The following is an 11,700-nucleotide window of genomic DNA, read 5'->3' on the forward strand; positions in this document are numbered from 1 at the left end:
TATTTCATTTTTGTGGACTAAGCACAGCTATTACTGTATATATACTGTATATATACATTATTTTTAATGACTATTATCTGAGAAATAGAACATTTTATCATATTTTCTATTTTAATTACAGTTACAAATTCATTAGGAGTCGGAGTCGGTGCATTTTTTCCCGACTCCGACTCCAGGCACCCAAAATTGCCCGACTCCACGACTCCGACTCCACGACTCCGACTCCGACTCCACAGCCCTGCTACTTACAGTAAAATGTGGTGGTTCCATCATGCTGTGGAGCTTTGTGGCCAGTGCAGGGACTGGGAATCTTGTTAAAGTTGAGGGACGCATGGATTCCACTCAGTATCAGAAGATTCTGGAGACCAATGTCCAGGAATCAGTGGCAAAGCTGAAGCTGCACTGGGGATGGATCTTTCAACAAGACAATGACCCTAAGCACTGCTCAAAATCCACTAAGGCAATCATGCACAGGAACAAGTGCAGCGTTCTGGAATGGCCATCTCATTTTGTTTGGCTCGGAAGCCATCAAACCTGAATGAACTAGAGATGTTTTGTAAAGAGGAATGGTCCAAAATACCTTCATCCAGAATCCAGACTCTCATTGGACCCTGCAGGAAGCATTTAGAGGCTGTAATTTCTGCAAAAGGAGGATCTACTAAATATTGATTTTATTTCTTTTTTTGTGGTGCCCAAATTTATGCACCTGCCTCATTTTGTTTAAACAATTATTTCGCACTTTCTGTAAATCCAAAACACTTAATTTCACTTCTCAAATATCACTGTGTGTGTCTCCTATATGATATATTTAACTGACATTTTTTATCGCAAAGACCAACGATTTATACAGTAAAAGCATGACGATTAACAAAAGGTTGCCCAAGCTTTCGCATCCCACTGTATATACATACTCCTATATTAAAAACACACCATGCTCACTATTTTTGAGGTCCACCAAAACATAAATAAAGGTGTATATGCAATGTCGGTAGTTATAAATTAAAATCTATAAATCTATATATAGAAAAAGTGTCTGGCAAAGTGCCACTTTTTGTCACAAATAGTTGTTGATGGAAGATGTTGCACCCGGGATCAAGCACTACATCTTGTAGCAGCTCCAGAAAAAAGGCTTTTTGCTGACTGACAGGTGTGGCAGGGGTTAAAGCCTTGATTTCGGGTCCAGAGCTGACCAGATGTAGAGCAGAGTTTGGTGCATTTGGTCATCAGGTCCTGGGTGGATCAGCTTTCCAAAACTTTGTGGGCTTTTGCCTGTGTAGCTCACAAAGGGTTAGCAGAGCTAAGAAGTGTTTGGGCAGGAAGAGCTGTGAGGGAGGTGTGTCCAGCAGGTTCTGTCAGCCTGCATGGAAAGGGACTATGTTTGTTTTAGGAAGCTGGCTCTGCTGAGATGCTACTGCAGCTACACACTACACACTAGCTACGGTATACTCCAATAGATTCCTATTCCCTAGTACCCAAAAAGTATAACCATTATAGCCTGTGAGTTTAGGTGGACGGCACAGACGTCAGTGCGGAAATGAAGTAAATAAAGAAAACCCGGTGGACACGTTGAGCCCAGGGACATAACCACCCTATGCATCTGGCTATAGCCGCACAGTCCACAGGCTGCACTTTCCCTGCTCTGTGACATCGGGCAGGCAGACTGCTTGTGACACGCGCCCTGTTTGCTGGCTTTTCTATTTGCAGGCATGTGCTGTCAGCCGGGCGGTGATTGATTTTACCTGGGGGGGCCCTCCGGCTATTTGACACTGGGGAGAACACTGAGGTTTCAATCTTCAAAATAACAACAGAATTCTAAAGTTAAAGGAGTCATCAGGGGAAAAATTAATAAAATAAGTGCTACTTGGGCTTCGGCTTCCTCCAGCCCCAAGCTCCCAGCATGTCCCCCGCAGCCGGTCGCCGCAGCTTCGTCCACTCCGGCCCACGTGGCGGTGATTGAGAGCACCGCTCGCGGAGGCGCAGTACAGGCTGACCTGGAGGTCGCCCTGACGCCATCGCCGGGACGGAGCTGCGGCGAACGGCTGACTGCAGAGCTGCGGCGAGGGACATGCTGGGAGCCTGGGGCTGGATGAAGCCCCCGGTAAGTAGCACTTATTTTAGAAATTTTCCCTGATGACTCTTTAAAGACAGGGGCTCAATGCAAGTAACTTTTTCTCCTGATTTTTTTTCCAAAGTTATATTTTCAAACTTGTCAATAACATGCCTTTTTTAAATCCCCATCAAGCAAGAACTTACTTAAATGGATTCTTAAGCCTAGTAAAAAAAAAAATCATTTTTACTCACCTGGGGCTTCTACCAGCCCCCTGCAGCCGTCCCGTGCTCTCGCAGTCACTCTCAGATCCTCTTGTCCTCCGCCGCCAGCTACTTTTGATTTAAGCCGACAGGCTCACTGTGCTTGTGCAGGCCTGGCCACGAGCCTCCTTCTTTGCGTTCCCATTTGCAATAGCGCTATTGTGGACAGGACGCTAAGAAGACTATGCATCGCCATGCCTGTGGGCGAATTCCTAGTAGCGACGAGGGGCAGGAGAATCTGATCGTGACTGCGGGACGGCTGCAGGGGGCTGGTAGAAGCCCTAGGTAAGTAAAAATATTTTTTTCTTTTTTACTAGGCTTACGTGTCCCTTTAAAATAGGTTTGATAGTACTTTCTCAGTTATTTTTTGGTACTTTTTCAATTTCAGAGCGCTAAAAAGTTATTCTGAATAGAAGATGAAATTGATTTGTATATATACACACACAAAGAAATGCGCACAGACCCAGCCACCCCCCACAGAGCCACAGCCTCTCTCTCTCTTTCCCTTGCTGTCCTACACAGGCTAGCTGTAATCATCCTGGCAGCAGGAGGGGTGGAGCTACATCCTGCCTGCATGTGCGCCACCCCTCCCTATCTACTGCATGTGAGAATTAGAGATGGCCTGAACGGTTCGCTGGTAAAGTTCGGTGGTTCGCGTTCGCTTTGAACCACACTTTTGTTTTAAAGTTTTGTGTTCGCATTTTTCCTGTAGACTTTAGTTCCTAATAGCAAAGTCCCCTTACATAGTAGAAACACCAAATTTGCAGGGTATGTAGAGGAGGGCAGTGAATACAAGAGGAAAACATTTTTTCAAAAAGACCTTATAGTTTTTGAGAAAATCGATTTTAAAATTCTCCTTTTGACCGCGGGAGAATTAAGCTCCCACCAACTTTAGTGGTTAATAGCAAAGCCCCCTTAAAACCTAGAAATGTCAAAATTGCTGGGAATGTTAAGAAGAACAGTGGGAACAAGAGGAAAAACATTTTTTTTTAAAAAAGACCTTATACTTTTTGAGAAAAAAATTTGATTTTAAAGTTTCAAAGAAAAAGTTACAGAGCCGTTTCATTTAATTCATTAAAAAAAGGCTGATTCATTAAAAAGAACCTGTGCAGTACGTATAGCTGCCGGCTCCCGCTGTCTCTCCCCACCTGCCTTCACCTGTCACCCTCACCTAGGCTGGCACCCGATGCACCCATGGGTGCACCAGGTGCCAGCCTAGGTGAGGGTGAGGAGGTGGGGAGGACAGCGGGAGCTGTCAGCTATGCGTCCCATAGGACGCATTCTCTGCTATGTGGGGGGCGGCGGAGATCATCAATCAACTTAATTGAAGATCGCAAGATAAGAGGATACTGTATTCGTGGGATCATTTACCAAGGATATTGGCGTGGGAATTTTTTTTTTAAAGGTACAGGTAAGAATTTCTGGTTAATTAAGAACATTAAAGGACTTTTTTCGTCGTGTTTTTATTTAATTTAACCCTTTGTGGAAATGGGTAAGGGGTACTTACCCATTTCCACAAAGAGCCCCTTGTCCATGGATTGGACAAGGGCTCGGGGGGAGAGGGGAAGGCTTGGCCGCCCCTCTCCCCTGGAGCCCCCCCATACCATGGACCATGCGGGCTGGTATAGCTCGGGGTGGGAAGCCCCACGCAGCCGGGTGCTCCGCATTCTGGCTATCGCAGCCTGCATGGGGGACAAGGAGTTACAGAAAGCTCAGTAGGGGGACCCCACATTTTTTTTCAGATTTCACACACTCAGCACATAAAAATATATATATATTTTGTTTAACCACTTGAGGACTGCAGTGTTAAACCCCCCTAAAGACCAGGCTGTTTTTGTACAAATTGGCCACTGCAGCTTTAAGGCCAAGCTGTAGGTCCGCACAACACAGCATACAAGTGATTCCCCCCCCCCCCTTTCTCCCCACCAACAGAGCTTCCTGTTGGTGGAGTCTGATTTCCCCCCCTCCCCCCACAGTGTGTTCTTTTTTTATAAATATTTATGTTGTGGGGTTTTTTTTATATTTCTTACTATTTCTTTATTTAAATAATTTTTTTTAAATCCTTCCCTCCCCCCCAGCTGGCCAATCCTGGTGATCGGCTGTCATAGGCTTCTGCCTATGAGAGCCGATCGCTCTCTTGTCCCCCAGGGGGACAGCTGTGTCACACAGCTGTCCCCAGTACAGCGCTGCTGCTGATCGCAGCGCTGTACTAAGTGTAAAGTCGGCGGTTGCGCCATCTAACAGTCTCCCGAGTGGCTCAGAGACTGAAGGCAGGGCGGAGCTCCGCCCCCCCGAGCAGGAGATGTGCGCGTGATCTCCAGCAGTAGCCGGCTGCAGGACCTGACGCCATTTGGCGTTAGGTGGTCCTGGGGCTTCCGCCGCGTTCACGCCCATTGGCGTGATGCGGTCGATAGGTAATTAAATATTGTTTCCTGCTATCTTTTTGACATATCCTGCAAATTTGGTGTTGCTAGGATGTAAGGGGCCTTTGCTATTAACTGCTAAATTCGGCAGGTGATAACCAACCAGAGTTATGGGGGTGCAAAAGTGCTGAATTTTGCCATTGGCTTGTATTGGGCTTCCTATTTCACTGTTAAAAACCTCAAATCTCTTTAAAGGACGATGGCTCAGCAGTGGCAAATTTTCTAGCATTGTAGGGACTTTTAGGGGGCTCAGGACTGGTGAGCCCCTGGGCCAAAGTGGTCATAGCCTAGGGTCATAAAAGCTTGTTTTTTTGGCAATGATGCCGGTGACAAACGTAAATCCCCGCCATGGCCGTTAGCAAAGTCTGAAGCTCACGACATGTCGCATGCAGGTAGAAGGCATATTGTTGTACTTGCACTCCAACTGTGGGTTCCCTACATCTCCGCCAAAACAGAGTTATGGGGGTTCAAAAGTGCTAATATCTCCCATAGGCTTTCATCGGGGCCTAGGTTTTGGAGGGTACAAAAGCGCAGGTTTCTGTTGAACGGTAAGGTAAGGGCCCGAAACTCACCAGCCCCGAGCCCCCTTAAACTCTATACAGAGCCTGAAAATTTGGGGCCGCTCAGCTGTACAGTTCGGCAGCAACCTGAGCTTTTGTAGCCTCAGAACCAAGGCCCCAATTAAAGCCTGTGGGAGATTTTAGCACTTTTGCGCCCACATAACTCTGGTTTGCAGAAATGTAGGAAACCCAAAATTGGAGTGCAAGTACAACAATATGCCTGCCTTCTACCTGCATGCCACATGTCGTGAGCTTCAGACTTTGCTAACGGCAATGGCGGGGATTTACGTTTGTCACCGGCAACATTGCCAAAAAAACAAGCTTTTTTGACCCTAGGCTATGACCGCTTTGGCCTAGGGGCCCGAAACTCGCCAGTCCTGAGCCCCTTAAAAGTCCCTACAATGCTAGAAAATTTGCCCCTGCTGAGCCATCGTCCTTTGAAAAGATTTGAGATTTTTGAAAGTGAAATAGGAAGCCCAATGAAAGCCAATGGCAAAATTCAGCACTTTTGCACCTGCAGACTTTAGCAGTTAATAGCAAAGGCCCCTTACATCCCAGCAACACCAAATTTGCAGGATATGTTAAAAAGATAGCAGGAAACAAATTAAAAAAAACAAAAAAAACATTTTTTTATTTTTATGTGCTGCGTGTGGGAAATCTGAAAAAAAATGACGCACCTATGGGTGCACCGGGTGCCAGCCTAGGTGAGGGTGACTGGTGAAGACAGGTGGGGAGAGACAGCGGGAGACGGCCTGCTATACGGCCTGCACAGGACGCATTCTAAGCTATACTAACCGCTTTATGAATGAGTCGGTTCTTTTTAATGAATTGAATCAAATGAATCGGCTCTTTTTTTCTTTGGAACGTTAATATCGATTTTCTCAAATTCCCAATTTTGGTGTTGCTAGCTTTTAAGGGGGCTTTGCTATTAACCGCTAAAGTCGGCAGGGGTTAATTTTCCTACGGTCATAAGGAGAATTTCCTTTGAAATTTTAAAATCGATTTTCTCAAAAACTATAAGGTCTTTTTGAAAAAAAATATTTCCTCTTGTTCCCACTGTTATTCCTAATATTCCCAGGAATTTTGGTGTTTCTAGCTTTTAAGGGGGCTTTGCTATTAACCGCTAAAGTCGGTGGGTGTTTAATCTTCCCATGGTCAGAAGGAGAATTTTAAAATCGATTTTCTCAAAAACTATAAGGTCTTTTTGAAAAAAAATATTTCCTTTTGTTCCCACCGTTATTCTTAATATTCCCAGGAATTTTGGTGTTTCTAGCTTTTAACCGCTTGCCGCCCGCATCACGCCAGTAGGCGTGGCCGCGGCGGCAGCCCCAGGACCAGCTAACGCCAATTGGCGGAAAGTCCTGGGGCAGAAGTTTACGGGAGATCGCGCGCACGGTGCGCGCGCATCTCCCGCTTGGGGGGCGGAGCTGAGCTCCTCCTTCAGTCTCCGAGCGGCGATCACCGCTCGGGAGACTGTTACACGGCGAAACCGCCGTGTATTTACATGTGCAGCACTGCGATCAGCAGCAGCGCTGCACTGGGGACAGCCGTGTGACACGGCTGTCCCCATGGGGGACAAGAGAGCGATCGGCTCTCATAGGCAGAAGCCTATGACAGCCGATCGCCGTGATTGGCCGGCTGGGGGGAGGGAGGGGATTTAGAAAAAAAAAAGAAAAGAAAATGTAAAAAAATATTTAAAAAACAAACAAACAAATATTTATAAAAAAAAAAATAAACACAGGGGGGGCGATCAGACCTCACCAACAGAGAGCTCTGTTGGTGGGGAGAAAAGGGGGGGGAGATCACTTGTGTGCAGAGGTATACGGCCCTGCAGCTTGGCCTTAAAGCTGCAGTGGCCAATTAATGTAAAATTAGGCTGGTCACTAGGGGGGTTTACCACCATGGTCCTCAAGAGGTTAAGGGGGCTTTGCTATTAACCGCTAAAGTCGGTGGGTGTTTAATCTTCCCATGGTCAGAAGGAGAATTTTAAAATCGATTTTCTCAAAAACTATAAGGTCTTTTTGAATTTTTTTTCCCCTCTTGTAGTCACTGAAAAAAGTCAGGTGTTATTTCCTCTTGTTCCCACTGTTATTCCTAATATTCCCAGGAATTTTGGTGTTTCTAGCTTTTAAGGGGGCTTTGCTATTAACCGCTAAAGTCGGTGGGTGTTTAATCTTCCCATGGTCAGAAGGAGAATTTTAAAATCGATTTTCTCAAAAACTATAAGGTCTTTTTGAAAAAAAATATTTCCTTTTGTTCCCACCGTTATTCTTAATATTCCCAGGAATTTTGGTGTTTCTAGCTTTTAACCGCTTGCCGCCCGCATCACGCCAGTAGGCGTGGCCGCGGCGGCAGCCCCAGGACCAGCTAACGCCAATTGGCGGAAAGTCCTGGGGCAGAAGTTTACGGGAGATCGCGCGCACGGTGCGCGCGCATCTCCCGCTTGGGGGGCGGAGCTGAGCTCCTCCTTCAGTCTCCGAGCGGCGATCACCGCTCGGGAGACTGTTACACGGCGAAACCGCCGTGTATTTACATGTGCAGCACTGCGATCAGCAGCAGCGCTGCACTGGGGACAGCCGTGTGACACGGCTGTCCCCATGGGGGACAAGAGAGCGATCGGCTCTCATAGGCAGAAGCCTATGACAGCCGATCGCCGTGATTGGCCGGCTGGGGGGAGGGAGGGGATTTAGAAAAAAAAAAGAAAAGAAAATGTAAAAAAATATTTAAAAAACAAACAAACAAATATTTATAAAAAAAAAAATAAACACAGGGGGGGCGATCAGACCTCACCAACAGAAAGCTCTGTTGGTGGGGAGAAAAGGGGGGGGAGATCACTTGTGTGCAGAGGTATACGGCCCTGCAGCTTGGCCTTAAAGCTGCAGTGGCCAATTAATGTAAAATTAGGCTGGTCACTAGGGGGGTTTACCACCATGGTCCTCAAGAGGTTAAGGGGGCTTTGCTATTAACCGCTAAAGTCGGTGGGTGTTTAATCTTCCCATGGTCAGAAGGAGAATTTTAAAATCGATTTTCTCAAAAACTATAAGGTCTTTTTGAATTTTTTTTCCCCTCTTGTAGTCACTGAAAAAAGTCAGGTGTTAGACCCCTTGAAACAGCTTTTCCATCACTTTTGTGGCCAGCATAAATGTTTCTAGTTTTCAAAGTTCGCCTCCCCATTGAAGTCTATTGCGGTTCGCAAAAGTTCACGCAAACCGAACTTTTACGGAAGTTCACGTTTGAGGTCTGCGAACCGAAAATCAGAGGTTCGAGCCATCTCTAGGGAGAATAACTACAGAGGTGCGTACGGGACAATGATGCAAATATGTGCCCAGGGACACAGGAACAGGGCTGTGAAGTCACTATCATCTAGTCTGGACATTAATAAAGCTGATGTCGTCCCCCCCCCTCCCCCCCCCCCCAAAAAAAAACTACAGGGGTGTTAACTTTAAAGCGAACCCGCAGATGAATAAAAAAAAAGTGTTCTCCCCAGAATTTTTTTTCCAGCAGAGTGGCATGAAAAAGTAGCCAGGTGGGAAACAGCGGGAGAATGCAGAGCCTTTGTTTCTCTGCAATTCTGTGAACAGCATATAAGGCAGATGAGGAGATGAGCTGATAACAGCCGGGTGATCAGCAAAATTAAGTGGGTGGAGCACCCGGGTAAAAGAACCTGGGGAGAACACTGCTGATCCTCTGTTCCCCCACCGCGGCCCTCTTTTGTCCATGCCGACTTGTGAGTCAACGGCCACTGCGTCTGCGTGGCCCTAGCCGTGTGCATCTTCACACGCGCTACGGTGGCTAGGAGTGTCCTGTGCAGGCACAGTACGAGAAAATCTGTACCAGGGCTGCGTAGGCGCAGTGGATGGCGAATTCCATAACTGAAAGTGAGCCGCGCAGGGGGTACGACACAGAGGATCGTTTGGTAACATCATGGGCGCAGGGCGGCTGCAGGGGGCTGTCAGAAACCCCAGGTAAGTGAAACTTTTTTTATTTTTTTTATTTTTATTTCATCTTCAGGCTCGCTTTAAGGACTGGAGTGTCAAGACAACACTCTTAGGGCTTGTTCACACTGTGCTTTCATTTTTTTTAAGCGCTGGCGATTTTTTATTTTAAATCACCATAAAAGCGCTTATGCAATGATGCTCTGTGAGTGTTCTCACATGAGCAATTTCCTGGGCGTTTCCGCTTCAATGCAAGGTATAGGGAAATCACAGAGCTCTTGAAAACGCACTTTAGCGCTTTTGCACGCAATGTACATTAGATACATTCTGTTCCAGGTCAAAGAGTTAACTTCCTGATTGTCTTCAGGAAGAGAAACTCAAATTGCCGGACAAAAGCTCTTAAAGCACAAATCGCTCTGAAAGTGCTCAGCGCTTGCGATTGCTCTGGCGATTTATAATGTGAACAAGTCCTCACTGTAAAAGCTTATCACTACATTCCTAAGTGAGTTAACACTTAAAATACTGATAAATGTGAGGTGATAAGTACTCACTTGTCTTATTATCACCAGCATGATCCTAATAAATTGTGGCCATTGTGTCCTTCTCATCAGCTGTTCCTCTGATTATTTTATAAAAAGCAGTGGGATTTGTATAATCTTAGTGTGTTCAGTGTAATGAGCTGTTTTCATTAATTTCATGGTTCTTATTAGTATTTGTCTATAATACATACTGTATGTGATGTGTCACGGAGATGTGAGTGTTTGGCTTGATGTGTCACCGCTTGAAAAAGGTTGGGAACCGCTGCACTAGGTGGTTTACAATTATGTGTGAGCACCTCGTCTAAGACCTACAGTATATTAACCAGTTCACCCCCAAGGGTTTTTACCCTAACGGACCAGAGCAATTTTCACCTTTCAGCGCTCCTCCCTTTCATTCACCAATAACCTTTTTACTACATATCACAGCAAATTGATCAATAACTTGTTTTTATTGCCGCTAAATAGGCTTTTTGGGGGCGATATTTACTTTCAGTAATACTTTTTCTTTTTATGTATTTTAAAGGGAAAACCGAGGAAAAAAATGAAAAAATACACGATTTCTCCAATTTCATCCCCTATAGTTTTAAAATAAACACTGCTAATGTGCATAAAACACACACATTTTTTCTGCCTATTTGTCCTGGTTATCACAATATATAAATTATGTCCCTAGTGCAAAGTATGGTGACAATATATTATTTGGAAATAAAGGTGTATTTTCCTATGTTTTGGTTTTTTGTTTTGTCATTGCATACTACCAATGAATTCAAGCCCTTATTTGCAAATATAACAGTAGTTCACCCTCATAGCATACATATTTTAAAAGCTGAGTCCCTAAGGTAACTATTTATGCATTCGGTTTTCAATTCTGTCACTTTTGGTGTTTTTTTACAAGTGTTTTATTTTGGTACAGAGGATATGGAAATAACAGTTTTATTGCTTCTCATTCAGTTTGCCAAAAAAAAAAAAAAAATCAGATGACACATGCATAATCTCTCAAACACCCCAAATTCTCTTCTCTTGCTTGTCACGGTTAAAATGATACCCTATACACATCATCAGATAGTGTTTTGGCCACATAATATACTGTTAATCATGAACAGCGCCAATGTATTTTTCAAGGCCATTTTTTGCACCAGAAACAATACAGTCATTCTTTCCTAGCAAAACCCCTGGAGTTTAAGAGCATTGGATACAGGTCATAAATGATACCATTCTGAAAACTAGAGAACCAGACATTCTTAAATACACATATTTTGTAACATTTGCACTTTTGCGGTTTTGATGAAATTGCACCGTAACTTTGAAAATGGTATTTTTTTTACAGTTTTCTTTACTTTGACATGAAAAAACAATTCAAATGACATATGCATAATCTCTCAAACACCCCAAATTCTCTTCTCTTGCTTGTCACGGTTAAAATGATACCCTATACACATCATCAGATAGTGTTTTGGCTACATAATACACTGTTAATCATGAGCAGCGCCAATGTATTTTTCAAGGCCCTTTTTTACCAAATGCAACAATGTAATTCTTTCTTCTCAAAGCCCCAGGAGTGTGACCATTCAATAAAAGACACAAATGTTACCATTCTGAAAACTAGAGACTCAGGCCTACTCAGTTGCAAATAGAATAATTTAAGTGAGGCCTAAATCACTATCCATAACATGAATGACAGATACATTGGAACTCACCATTGCAGGTCTACCAGGATGGAGAAAGGCCAGAGGTCATACGCCAAGGCAAGCCAGTGGTCAGAAGATGGGGGGTGGTCTGCAGAGTAAAGTTCTGTGGCGAACACTCTCGCCTTGCAGCAGCAAGTCCAAATGGGAAAAAACTATTTGCAGGTTGTAGGAGTCTTGGGTTTCCTCTAAGCTTCTGGGTTTCCTCCCACACCCCCAAAAAAGGTGGTAATGTTAACTAGTGGTAA

The sequence above is a fragment of the Hyperolius riggenbachi genome, chromosome 7, assembly GCF_040937935.1.
Source record: "Hyperolius riggenbachi isolate aHypRig1 chromosome 7, aHypRig1.pri, whole genome shotgun sequence".
NCBI classification, from domain to species: Eukaryota; Metazoa; Chordata; class Amphibia; order Anura; family Hyperoliidae; genus Hyperolius; species Hyperolius riggenbachi.